The 11,712-nt window shown below is 43.8% G+C and overlaps 1 protein-coding gene across 8 annotated transcripts in view; it reads left to right on the top strand.

Moving 5' to 3' along the window:
- Positions 1-321: 321 nt before the first annotated feature.
- Positions 322-11,712, top strand: part of ST6GAL1 (ST6 beta-galactoside alpha-2,6-sialyltransferase 1) — a 92,753-nt gene continuing 81,362 nt past the window's right edge. For 2 of the 8 annotated variants that reach the window (XM_020811584.3, XM_072995922.2), the window contains exon 1: positions 881-1,170. The gene's annotated coding sequence lies outside the window, so the exon portion shown is untranslated. Of the gene's footprint in view, positions 836-880; positions 1,171-1,586; positions 1,646-4,740; positions 11,154-11,712 lie in introns of those variants that run through there. The other 6 variants (XM_072995921.2, XM_020811585.3, XR_013543020.1 and 3 more) reach the window with 6 other exon arrangements.

Genomic DNA, 11,712 nt, shown 5'->3' with positions numbered 1-11,712 from the left:
GAAACGTCTGGAGGGTCTCGTAGGGCCCGAGCCCGGGGCGGGAAGGGCGTGGGAAAGCGGGAAAAGGGCAGGCGCGCGAGGGCAGGCTGGTCGGCAGGGAGCGGAGCGGGGCGGGAGCCGACACCCCCCCTTTCTCGACTCCCGCCGCGCGCTTCCAGCGCCGCGCCGAGCGGCCCCCTCCTTCTCCACAGGGGCCGGCGAGGGACGCCGCGGCGGGTCCAGGAGGGCTCCGGCTTCTGTTTTGCTGAGGCTGAAGGGTCCCCTTCCATTTCCCAGCCCCTCTCCTTCCCCCCCCCCCGCTAGCCTTGAACAAGGCTCTGCCCTCTGGGCTCTCCCTCCCTCCCTCCTTCTCTGTCGCTCGCTCTCTCTCTCACACACACAGACAGACAGCCCGCCCACCCGGCAACCCACCGCTGCCCTCCTCTTCTGCAGCCAGGCTGGGATTTATCTTATATTCTTATTTTTCGTTTGGTTTGCGTGGGTTTCGTTCCTTTTTTTTCCAAACCGACGCCATGGGGGTCCCCCCGTTGTCCGGGCGGGCGGCTGGTCGCGCCGGGGGCCAGCCCTTTGTGCGGGGGAGCTGCGCCAGGCGTCTGCAGCTGGGGCGGCTGCTGCACGGGAGCCTTTTCAACGCCGGGATGCCGGGGCAGTAACAAAGGCAAATCAAGGAGAGAGCCACAGACAGACGCCCAGGCAACGACGGTGCTGCTGCCTCTCTTTCTGGGCCACGGCCAGAAGCGGCGGCGGCGGCAGCAGTAGCAACAGCAACAAACAGGGAGCCCGCCCGCCCGCCTGCCGGCCAGCCAACCAGCCAGCCAGCCAGCCAGAGTCCTGCGTGAGTAAATCACCAGCAAGTCCCGTGGATCTCGGCACCCGCACGCCCTGGGCGGGGAACTGATTGGCAGGCGGGGCGAGTGGGTAGGCAGGAAGGTGCTTATCCCCGCTCGGATGCTAGGACTTTCCCCTCTGCCCTTGCGATCGTTTCGCCGGCGCCAGTTCAAATCGGCAGGTTGGGAGGCGCGGTCGTGGTGGTTGGTGGTGGTGGTGGTGAGAAATCCTCGATCCTAATCTTGGAACCCCTGATCCGAATCCTCTCTCCAGGCTGCAGCACCACCGCGCGCCGTGCGCTACTTTTCAAGAACGGGTCCTTTGGTGAGCGAAATCGCTAAGGTACTCGAGGCTCTTGCGATGCAAAGGAGCGCCACATATTTAATAAGACATGACCTTTTGTAATTTTTATTCCCTGGGGGTGGGATTTCCATTTAGTATTATTTTCGGAAACAAAGACCTAGCAACTGGTGGCTGAGGATTTGTTTTAAGGAGTTTCATCTTCTTTTCCGTGGAAAGGTTTGTTACTATGAATACTCGGGTTGTAGTTAGCTGAATGTGTTCATGGAACAGCAACATGTAGCTATTGGTCATGCTTGGCTTTGCTGTCCTTTGGTTTTGCAATGAGTGGAAGTCTGGTGCTGATGGCGCTCACCATTCTGCGTGGTGAGCCGTTCAGTTTCCTAATATAGGGGAGACGCATTTGAAATGGATAACTTCCGAGATGGACAGAAGTTTTCCTGGTTTGCCTGTAGGTTGGGTGCCTGCCTCCAGGACGAATGGGACGGAATGAGCGTGGGGTCCACCAGCACAGGAGGTGACTTAAAAGGAGCATGGTCTCATGGAGCAGGCAGGGAAGCAGATGTGACCGCACTCAGTCACGATTTTGATTTGCTAAAATATTGTTGGCTTTGAGAGTGTTGAACATCACTGTCTGCAGAAAGGAGCAACCTGCTGAGATAATGATGTTAACAATCAATACTGCTGTTTTCTTCCTCTAGATCCTTGTGTTCAGGCCATCTGTTGTGACAGAACAGAGGAAATTTGTCCTCCTCTCAAGTTTGTATTGTGCCATGTCTGGGTCTGAAAAGATGTGAGCTGCTTCTTTATTTTCTTCCTAGCAGTAGGGCTGAATTCATGATGAAGTTGGCATTGGCAGTGCTCTTACACAGTTGGCATGAATTTCAGTGCCTCGTTGATTTGTTTGATTGGTCCTTAAGTAGCTGAATGCGTACTCTTTTCTCATAAACAGGATTCTTGCCAACACAGATAAAAAATATTTTTCATGGAAAGCCTGGGAAAAAAACTTGTGTGTTAAACTTGAAAATTTTGTCATAGAGTAGTGGCATAAGCAAGACCCTGCAAGTATTTTGATTTGCTTTTTAAGTGGATTTAACTGGCATCTTTTGCTGTTGGCAATATTAATGGTGAAATATAGAAATATCTTGAAACTTGAGGTTAATGTATTTGGGTTTAAATGTGTCACTGCCGGTCACTTGCAACACTTTTTGGGCTGCAGTTCTGTACAGAGCACCTATTTGGATTTCCTGTTCTGGTAGAGGACTGTACTCTAGGCATGCCTGTCAGCCAACAAAGGGAAGAATTTGAGCCCCTTGCAAGATCCAGCCTGTCTCCATAACTTTGCAGGGAGAAAGTGAATTGACACCCTTAGCAGTTCCAGGAATACCGTGATGTCATGGCCAGGTGCTTATTTTGGATGCAGTACTCAAACCATTCAGAATGGATTCTACTGGGTTTGTACTGGAGAACAGGAAGTAGATAACAATGTGAGGTTATTTAAAGTTTGCTTGAAACGAAAGGTTTGTTTGAGCAGGTGGACTGACAAAAGGGAAGGAACCAATTTTAATTTCTCTGGTCCGGAGTTGACTTTAATAGCATTTTGTTCTGTCAAACTGTACATTGCATTTCCAGTGGCCTGTAAAGTCTCTAGTTCATTGCAGCAAAAACAACATTCCTGATAATGGGATCAATACAATTTATTAATACAAATTCCAAAGAAAGATAATTGTCATCTGTGCTTGAATGAAACGTCCACAGGATAGAAATCTTGCCTAAACAGAAAGAACAGAATTTCTGTACAATTTCACAGCCTGTGAAGAACAATACTATTGGTAGGGTAAGAATGGGACGTGGTGGCACTGCGGGCTAAACCTCAGAAGCCTGTGCTGCAGGGTCAGAAGACCAGCAGTCGTAAGATCGAATCCACGCGACGGAGTGAGCTCCTGTCGCTTGTCCCAGCTCCCGCCAACCTAGCGGTTCGAAAGCATGCAAATTCGAGTAGATAAATGGGGACCACCTCGGTGGGAAGGTAACAGCGTTCCGTGTCTAAGTCTCACTGGCCATGTGACCACGGAAGATTGTCTTTGGACAAAACGCTGGTTCTGTGGCTTGGAAACGGGGATGAGCGCTGCCCCCTAGAGTCGAACACGACTGGACAAAAATTGTCAAGGGGAACCTTTACCTTTACCTTAGGGTAAGAATAACCATAAGGGCAGTGGATGATGTTTGATAAAACAAAAGACAGACAAGAAGGTACTGTTTCCCAGACATCTTTAGAGCTGTGGTACTCATGCCTAGTTACTTCAGAATGGATTCTGCTGGCTTTGTACTAGGTAGTAGGAAGCAAATACCTCTTTTACATGAGGTTGTCAAAGGTTTGCCTGCATCGAAAGGTCTGCTTGTGCAAGGTGACTGACAAAAGGGGAGGGAACTAGCTTTGCCTCCCTATTCAGGAGTCCTATGGCTTGAGAAAAGACATCAAGAAGGCTGCTTAGTTATACTTCAAGCTTGTTGTTGTTCTTGTTTAGTCGTTTAGTCACGTCCGACTCTTTGTGACCCCATGGACCAGAGCACGCCAGGCCCTCCTGTTTTCCACTGCCTCCCAGAGTTGGGTCAAATTCATGTTGACTCCAATGACACTGTCCAACCATCTCATCCTCTATCGTCCACTTCTCCTCTTGCCTTTGCACTTTCCTAACACCAGGGTCTTTTCCAGGGAGTCTTCTCTTCTCATGAGATGGTCAAAGTATTGGAGCCTCAGCTTCAGGATCTGTCCTTCCAGTGAGCACTCAGGGTTGACTTCCTTTTGAATTGATAGGTTTTATCTCTTTGTAGTCCAGGGGACTCTCAAGAGTCTCCTCCAGCACCACAACTCAAAAGCATCAATTCTTTGGTGGTCAGCGTTCTTTATGGTCCAGCTCTAACTTTCATACATCGCTATTGGAAAAACCATAGCTTTGACTATGCGGACCTTTGTCGGCAAGGTGATGTCTCTACTTTTTAAGATGCTGTCGAGGTTTGTCATCGCTTTCCTCCCAAGAAGCAAGTATCTTTTAATTTCGTGGCTGCTGTCACTATCTGCAGTGATCATGGAGCCCAAGAAGGTAAAATCTGTCAGGGCCTCCATATCTTCCCTTTCTATTTGCCAGGAAGCTATTGGACCAGTGGCAATGATATTAGTTTTTTTTTTATGCTGAGCTTCAGACTGTTTTTGGCACTGTCCTCTTTCACCCTCATTAAGAAGTTATTTAATTCCTCCTCATTTTCTGCCATCGGAGTGGTATCATCTGCATATCTGACGTTGTTGATATTTCTTCCGGCAATCTTAATTCCGGTTTGGGATTCATCCAGTCCAGCCTTTCGTGTGATGTATTCTGCATATAAATTAAATAAGTGGGGGGAGACTATATATATAGATTTCTCAGGAGATAGATAAGGTGGTCAGGCACTCCCATTTCTTTAAGAACTTTCCATCGTTTGCTGTGATCCACACAGTCAAAGTCTTTTGTGTAGTCAATGAAGCAGAAGTAGATATTTTTCTAGATCTCTCTGGCTTTCTCCATAATCCAGCACATGTTAGTAATTTGGTCTCTAGTTCCTCTGGCCCTTTTCTAGATCTCTCTGGCTTTCTCCATAATCCAGCACATGTTAGTAATTTGGTCTCTAGTTCCTCTGGCCCTTTGAAATCCAGCTTGTACTTCTGGGAGCTCTCGGTCCACATACTGCTGAAGCCTACCTTGATGGATTTTGAGCATAACCTTGCACTCTTTTGTTGACTATGAGGGCTACTCCTTTTATTCTGCAGGATTCTTGCCCACAATAGTAGACATGCTAATCGTCTGAACTGAATTCACCCATTCCCATCCATTTTAGTTCACTGACACCCAGGATGTCAATGTTTATTCTTGCCATCTCCTATTTGACCACATCCAGCTTACCAAGGTTCATAGATCTTACATTCCAGGTTCCTATGCAGCTTTTTTTCTTTGCAGCGTCGGACTTTCCTTTCACTTCCATGAACATCCACAACTGAGCGTCCTTTCGGTTTTGGCCCAACCACTTCATTAGCTCTGGAGCTACTTGTACTTGTCCTCCCTCTCTTCCTCAGTAGCACGCCTTCTGACCTGAGGGGCTCATCTTTCAGCATCATATCTTTTAGTCTTTTGTTTCTGCCCATGGAGTTTTATTGGCAAAGATACTAGAGTGATTTGCCAGTTCCTGCTTGAGATGGATTGTGTTTAGTCAGAACTCTCCACTGTGACCTGTCCGTATTGGGTGTCCCTGCATGGCATAGCCCACAGCTTCTCTGAATTACTGAAGTACCTTCACCATGACAAGGCAGCAATACGTGAAGGGAAAGTCTAATCTACTGAGATAAATAAGGAGTCAACGTCCTGATGGATGCATTCAGTTTTGGATTTGAAATGGGTTGCATTTCTCTATATTTGGTTGTAATGTTTGCATCTGTCTAGCATTTGTAAGGCAGCAGACTACCTGGAAGAGTTTCTCCTGTTGGTTGGAGGCTATGTTAATAAATTTGGTGTTGTAGTCTCTTTTTGTCACCTTAAGTAATTTACAGTATTTGTAGGACAGCTCCCGGACTGCAGCCAAGTTGTATTCCGAGGGAATGCTCTCATCTTATCTGCTCTCTAGCTATCTTCTTAATTGCTTCATCACCTTAGCTCTTCCATAAACCAAGATGAGTGTCAGGCTCTGCAATGAAGTAGGTGGCTAGAAATGTTTTAGCCCAGGTAACTGAATGCATGTACAGTGACCTGGGCTTCAACAGGAACACAAGCCAGATCAGCTGGAAAACCCAAAAGAACATTCTGGAGGCCAGCTGCTTTCATTATTTTTTGTGGGGTAGATCATTCTAATAGGTCCACCCACCTCACAGAGGGACACCATTGTACAAAATCCAAATCTCAACAGGTGATGATCCGACTATGACAAGGTGGAAGACGTAAGGTTTGCTACCTTCAGATCATATTCTCTGGGTCACGGAGGCACAGTACACCAGACTGATTCCCACCGTGTCCTGTTGGTTCCACATCAGCTGAAAGCACTCCAGGCCTGGACCTGAAGGGGCAGAGATCCTGCTGACCTTAATAAATTTTGTATGGACTGTGGAAACACCCACTCTCTGCCCCCCTGAACTGCCATGATATTGGATGGAATATCCTGGAAGGGGTGGGTGGGCAGACAGAATATTCTATCCAGCAGCTTCATCTTTTCTTATTATATAAGCAGAGTCATACTATATGTGACCAGTAAATTTACACCACATATCCTGAAGGTATTCAAGGAAACTGTAACATGAATTTTGCAAGATGCTGAACTTGGGCCAGGAAGCCTTACTGGCCACAGCTTCCTTTTTTTCTGTTCATTGCCTCTTTTTAAAAAATACATACCCATCTATCTTCACATTGTTCAGTCTGCATCTTTGCAAACATTAGTGTACTGCTTTGGCTGAATTTCTAGTACTACTTGTGTTTTCCATTCCCCCCCCCCCCTTGGCTTTTCTTTTTTTAATTGTATACTTACTGTTCATAGCTTTAATGTTGGCTTTTAATGGTGTACGATACCTCTTTACTCATTGTTCGTAGCTTTAAATACAGTATTGCATTTTAATGATGTCAACCATTCTTGTATACTCATTGTTTTCTGCTTTAAATCTTGTATTTCACTGTTTTAAGCCACCTTGGGTCCTTTTCAAGAAGAAAGGCAGGGCAAAAATGTTTTAAATTAATAAATGTGCTCTGCAAAGTATGAATTAGCCATCTCTCACACACTTGGTTGTTCAGTGCATGTACATGCTTGACCCTTTCAGTCTCTGGACCAAAGTGAATCTAGGTTCTATGTCAGACAAACTTATTGTGGTTTCCTATTGCAATTTGACTTCCCTCAAGGGAAAAAAAAACCCAAAGCAAAGCCCGAGTGCCCCCCCCCTGTAGAAATAGAAAGCTGGGTTGGGTCATGCCTTTGTTGAACTAAAAAATTATGTACAGTGGGGTCTCTACTTAAGAACGTCTCTACTTAAGAACAATCCAACTTAAGAACAGCTCCATTTGCTAAATTTTGCTTCTACTTGAGAACAGAAAGCCAAGATAAGAACAGGAAAAAAAAACTTTCCTGCTCTTTTTTTAACCTTAGGTCATCTTAGGTTAAAAAAAAATTCTCCCCCTAGTGGTAGAGTACGTATTAACCAGCTTTGCATTAGTTCCTATGGGAACTAATGCTTCAATGTACGAACACACCTCTACATAACAAAAAAACAGCCAGAACGGATTAATTGGTTTTCACTCCATTCCTATGGGAAATTTTGCTTCAACTTAAGAACGTTTCAATTTAAGAACACCATTCCAAAAAGGATTAAGTTCTTAAGCAGAGGTTCCACTGTAGTTTCTATGGACGGAAAAGAGCAGATATGGATTAAATGGTTTTCAATGCATTCCTATGGGAAATGCAGATTCAACATAAGAACTTTTCAACTTCAGAACCACCTTCCAATACGGATTAAGTTCTTAAGTAGAGACCCCACTGTACAAAGTGAACTCTTGAATTCTCCAGAACTCTGCATCAGGTGCAAAACTTGGCAGAGTGGACAAGAAGCCAAGAGTTGCCCTCATCCAAAACATCTGGTTAGAGACATATCATATTGTACTTCAAAGCAGGCTGCTGGCAACGTAAGATTAAGTTGTCAAGATATCAGCTTACAGTTTCTCCTCTCCCTGTTGACAAGTCTATCTAAACACTCCTTCCGTCTTCCCATAGTTCCTCCTATGGTCTTGATGAAGTACATAGCCCCCTTCTTTTTGAATTAGCCATGGCTTCCATAGTTGGAACTACCTGTGCAGGAATATTGAAGACACTGGCCTCAGGTTTTCAAATCCCTGCAGTGATTCTGTAGGTATTCTCTTTTCCTGAGACATCCACTCCTTAATAAGAAGTTTCCTCAGTAAATTTTCTCTTTTCCAGGAAGCTGCTCAACTTTGCACGGGTTGAGAAATGCCAGGTTGAATCAAGGTTCAGAAAATGAAGAGGCACTAGACATCATATTGCAAGATATACAATAACTGTTGGAGTGTGCCAAATAATTTCGGGAAAAAAATAGTTTATGCTTTAAAAATTGAAGCATAGCTTTAATTATGTGGAGGATGAAATGGGTGTCCTATGACATTTGATTTTCCTAGTGTGTAACTAATACTTTGACCAAGAGGGTTCAACTTTAACACTGATAATTAGAAATAGAAGTTGTGAATATTTTCTATACCTGAATGGAATCATCAATCAAAATGGAGACTATATTAAAAGAAGACTGAGACCTGGAAGACCAGTTTTGAATCTTCTAGAAGAGGTCCTCAAGAGTGAGAGTGTGCTAGTCAATAAAAAGGCCAAGATCATCCACACTATGGTATATCCCATTATGATGTACAAATTTAAAGGCTGGGCAGTAAAGAAAATCATCAAGGGAAAAATGCTTTGAAAAGAGGTGTTAGAGGAGTGGTCTCTGAATATCATGGGCCACCAGAAAGAAAAATTAGTAGATTCTGGGTCATTAAATCTAAAAGGACTAACTTAAGGCTGTCATAGTTCAGACATATGATAAGAATACATCACTCACTAGAAAAGGCAGTAATACACGTCAACATAAAGCGGATTCGTCGTAGAGCAGGGTAATCGTCCAGTGGGGCAGAACTGTATTAGGAAATGCGGAAGGCAATAGGAAAAGAGAGATACCTAGTATGAGATGGATTGACTAAGTAAAAGAAACAGTGTCCTTTAGTTTGTCAGACCCGAACAGAGCTGTGAGTAAAAGGACCCTTCAGAAGCATTGGCCAGTATCTACTTGAGGAGTTCTGACAGCAAAATGGGAATGATGGCAGCAGCATCAGCATGAGTGCAGAACTTGTGCAAAATTTCATATACAGTACCTATAATAAAGAAGGGGGAAGGGGGAATTAATGACAACCTGCCACATGTTTTCACGGAGCATAACAACAGCAATGTTTTCCCATGTGGTTGGATGGTCACCTGGATTAGTAAGTACGTAAGTGACTGACTAGAGAAGGTGTACTCCTGTGATACAGAATTCCATAAAGTCCTAGAGAACTGCCTCAGTCAGAGTAGTCAGTATCAGCTTAGACCAGGTGCAAAGAGCTTCCTATATTTTTAGAGTTTTCATTTGAGAAACAACTTGTTTTCCTTCTTTTTCTTCCAGGGATTTCAGATGTCATAATGCCAATGTTGTGTAACTACTTTTAGCAATTAAAATACATTTTCCACAGGTTTCCAAAGTGGGAAACATGCTAGTTTGTTGCAATTTTTTTGTTAAAAAAAAGGGGGTTTGGGGAATGTGAATCTTTTAATACAAGACACAGTGCAAAGGAAAAGGGTGTCCCCTCCCGATGCTTTTGTTGTTGCTGCAATTTGAACAGCAGTGGAGGCTGGCAGGAGGGGAAGCTACATGGGGCTCACCGCCTACCTATTGCCCACCCCTATGATATACGTACGAATGGGAGACCATTGTTGCTGCCTAGCCCACCATCTCACTGACCTGAATGTCAAAGAAGTTCCTTCCTAGCCTTCGAACTGGTTCTTATCACTGTTATGTGTGTTGCTTGGTTTATAGGAGGTTAACAATGTGATTACCACAACTTTATTTAATGTCATGCTGGACTGTCTACATCCTTGTGTGCAAAAGGGTGCACAGTATATCATTTTGGATTACATTTGGTAGTGTTTTCTGATGCCACACAATTTAAAAACATAATGTAAACACACATCAGTAAAAGGCAAAAGCCCCTTCCACAGCTAGGAAAGCGAGTTGCATGCCTTGAGAGAAAGATCTTTGCTTGCTGGCAAGAAGGCAACAGCTGGCCTTTGTGCTTCCTGTATTTGTATATTCATTTAGTATCACTTTGTATATTCATTTACAATATTTGTACATTGATTTTGATGTCATTGTTGAAAGACAACTTTCTGGGAGTGGAGGACTGTTCTCAATGGCCTTTCTTTGTGTGGCTCACATGTGCACACAATAGATAAACCATTATAAATAACGCAAGATTTTTGTAAGAGATGACTTGCATATTTAGAAAATAGTAGAACCCGCAGAACTCAGTGGTGTGAGTTAAGTATTAACAATGCAAGATCAAAATAAATAACTTTTATCATTTTTTATTACTGCTTCCTAATAACAGTGGCAAACAGTACAGGAAGTTGTGGAGGCTAAGATAGGAAGAGTTGGCTCCTTTGTCTCAACTAGGCAAGTCTGTAACTAAGTGCAGAGCAGCATTGGTCACCAGATCTTGAAACTCTGCCTATGGTCATCTGCATTGCTCTAGTTTAACATACTTTTTGGCATCTTTTAAAGTCTCAGGCATTTTAAGAACAGTTTCTCATGCTTTCAGATCACATCATTCTTTGCTGCCAGGTTAAATTTGGATTTTAATTTATCTCTTGGTTTTACATTGGCATGCTATCTCTACTTTTTGGTCATGTTTTGGTATCTTATGTAATCTTTTGTAAATTGGCTAGAGAATGTTAGATATTGGGCAGTTTAAAGCAAACTTTAAAACATACACCTGTCTTTTCTCCAACAATACAGAAATTGCATGAAATGACATTAAAGGACAAGTGGGCCGTATACTGCCCAAGAGTCTGTTGCGACTCCCCTTCCTTTTTTTTTTTGTAACCTCAGCGGCTGCCACAGGGTTTGGTGCTATGATAGTGAAATTCAATAACAGGGTGCAGCTCCCAGCAGTTTCATCTCTAGTATCTGAGAATGAAACCAAACACTTGAAAAGTTTCTCAGGACTTTTCAAGGACTTGCTTTAAATGCTTCATAAATAATTGTGGCAACCCTCTCATTTAAAGTACTCAGGAGTGAGTCACCAGTCCGTGGTTCTAGTGGTGCTCTGGGACAGCACAGTTTGCCCAAGGCTCATAAATGCCAGGGCACTTAACCCAATCAGCAACACACACTCTGGGTGATCTTGACTAGTGGTCTCTTGGAAGGCAAGGTGAGTATTATGGAGCCTTGAGCTTACCTGTTCCTACAAAGTCTCAGACCCTGCTCCGATTTTTCTTTGGTTTTCTCATGTAAACTGTTATTGGACTCCCAGTGTAGTGTCAAGGATAAAGTGATAGACTAGGGTTCTGAAGAACAAGGTTAAAATTCCCACCTGGATATGGAAACTCATTGGGGGTGTGGAACTGGTAAAACTACTGTATTCCCCATATATTTACTTACCTTGAAAAACCTATCAGGGTAGATATAAGTTGCTTCAAACTTGACAGCACAAAACACACACAAAAAAACTGTATATATATATATATACACACACAAACTGTTATCAAGATTCCTAGTGTGGTGTAGTGAATATAATGATGAACTAGGACTCAGGAGGGCTGGGTTTAAATTCTCATTCAGCCATGGTAACTTACTTGGGGATTGGATGTGATAAAAGCACTCTTGAAACATTTATTTACACTATTTATATGCCACCTTTCTCCTACAGGATGCAAGGCAACTTACAGTATTAACTATTACCATGGAAGCCCTATAAGGGTTGCTATTAA

Source organism: Pogona vitticeps, chromosome 3 (genome assembly GCF_051106095.1).
Source record: "Pogona vitticeps strain Pit_001003342236 chromosome 3, PviZW2.1, whole genome shotgun sequence".
NCBI classification, from domain to species: Eukaryota; Metazoa; Chordata; class Lepidosauria; order Squamata; family Agamidae; genus Pogona; species Pogona vitticeps.
This window is presented reverse-complemented; position numbering and strand designations above follow the sequence as displayed.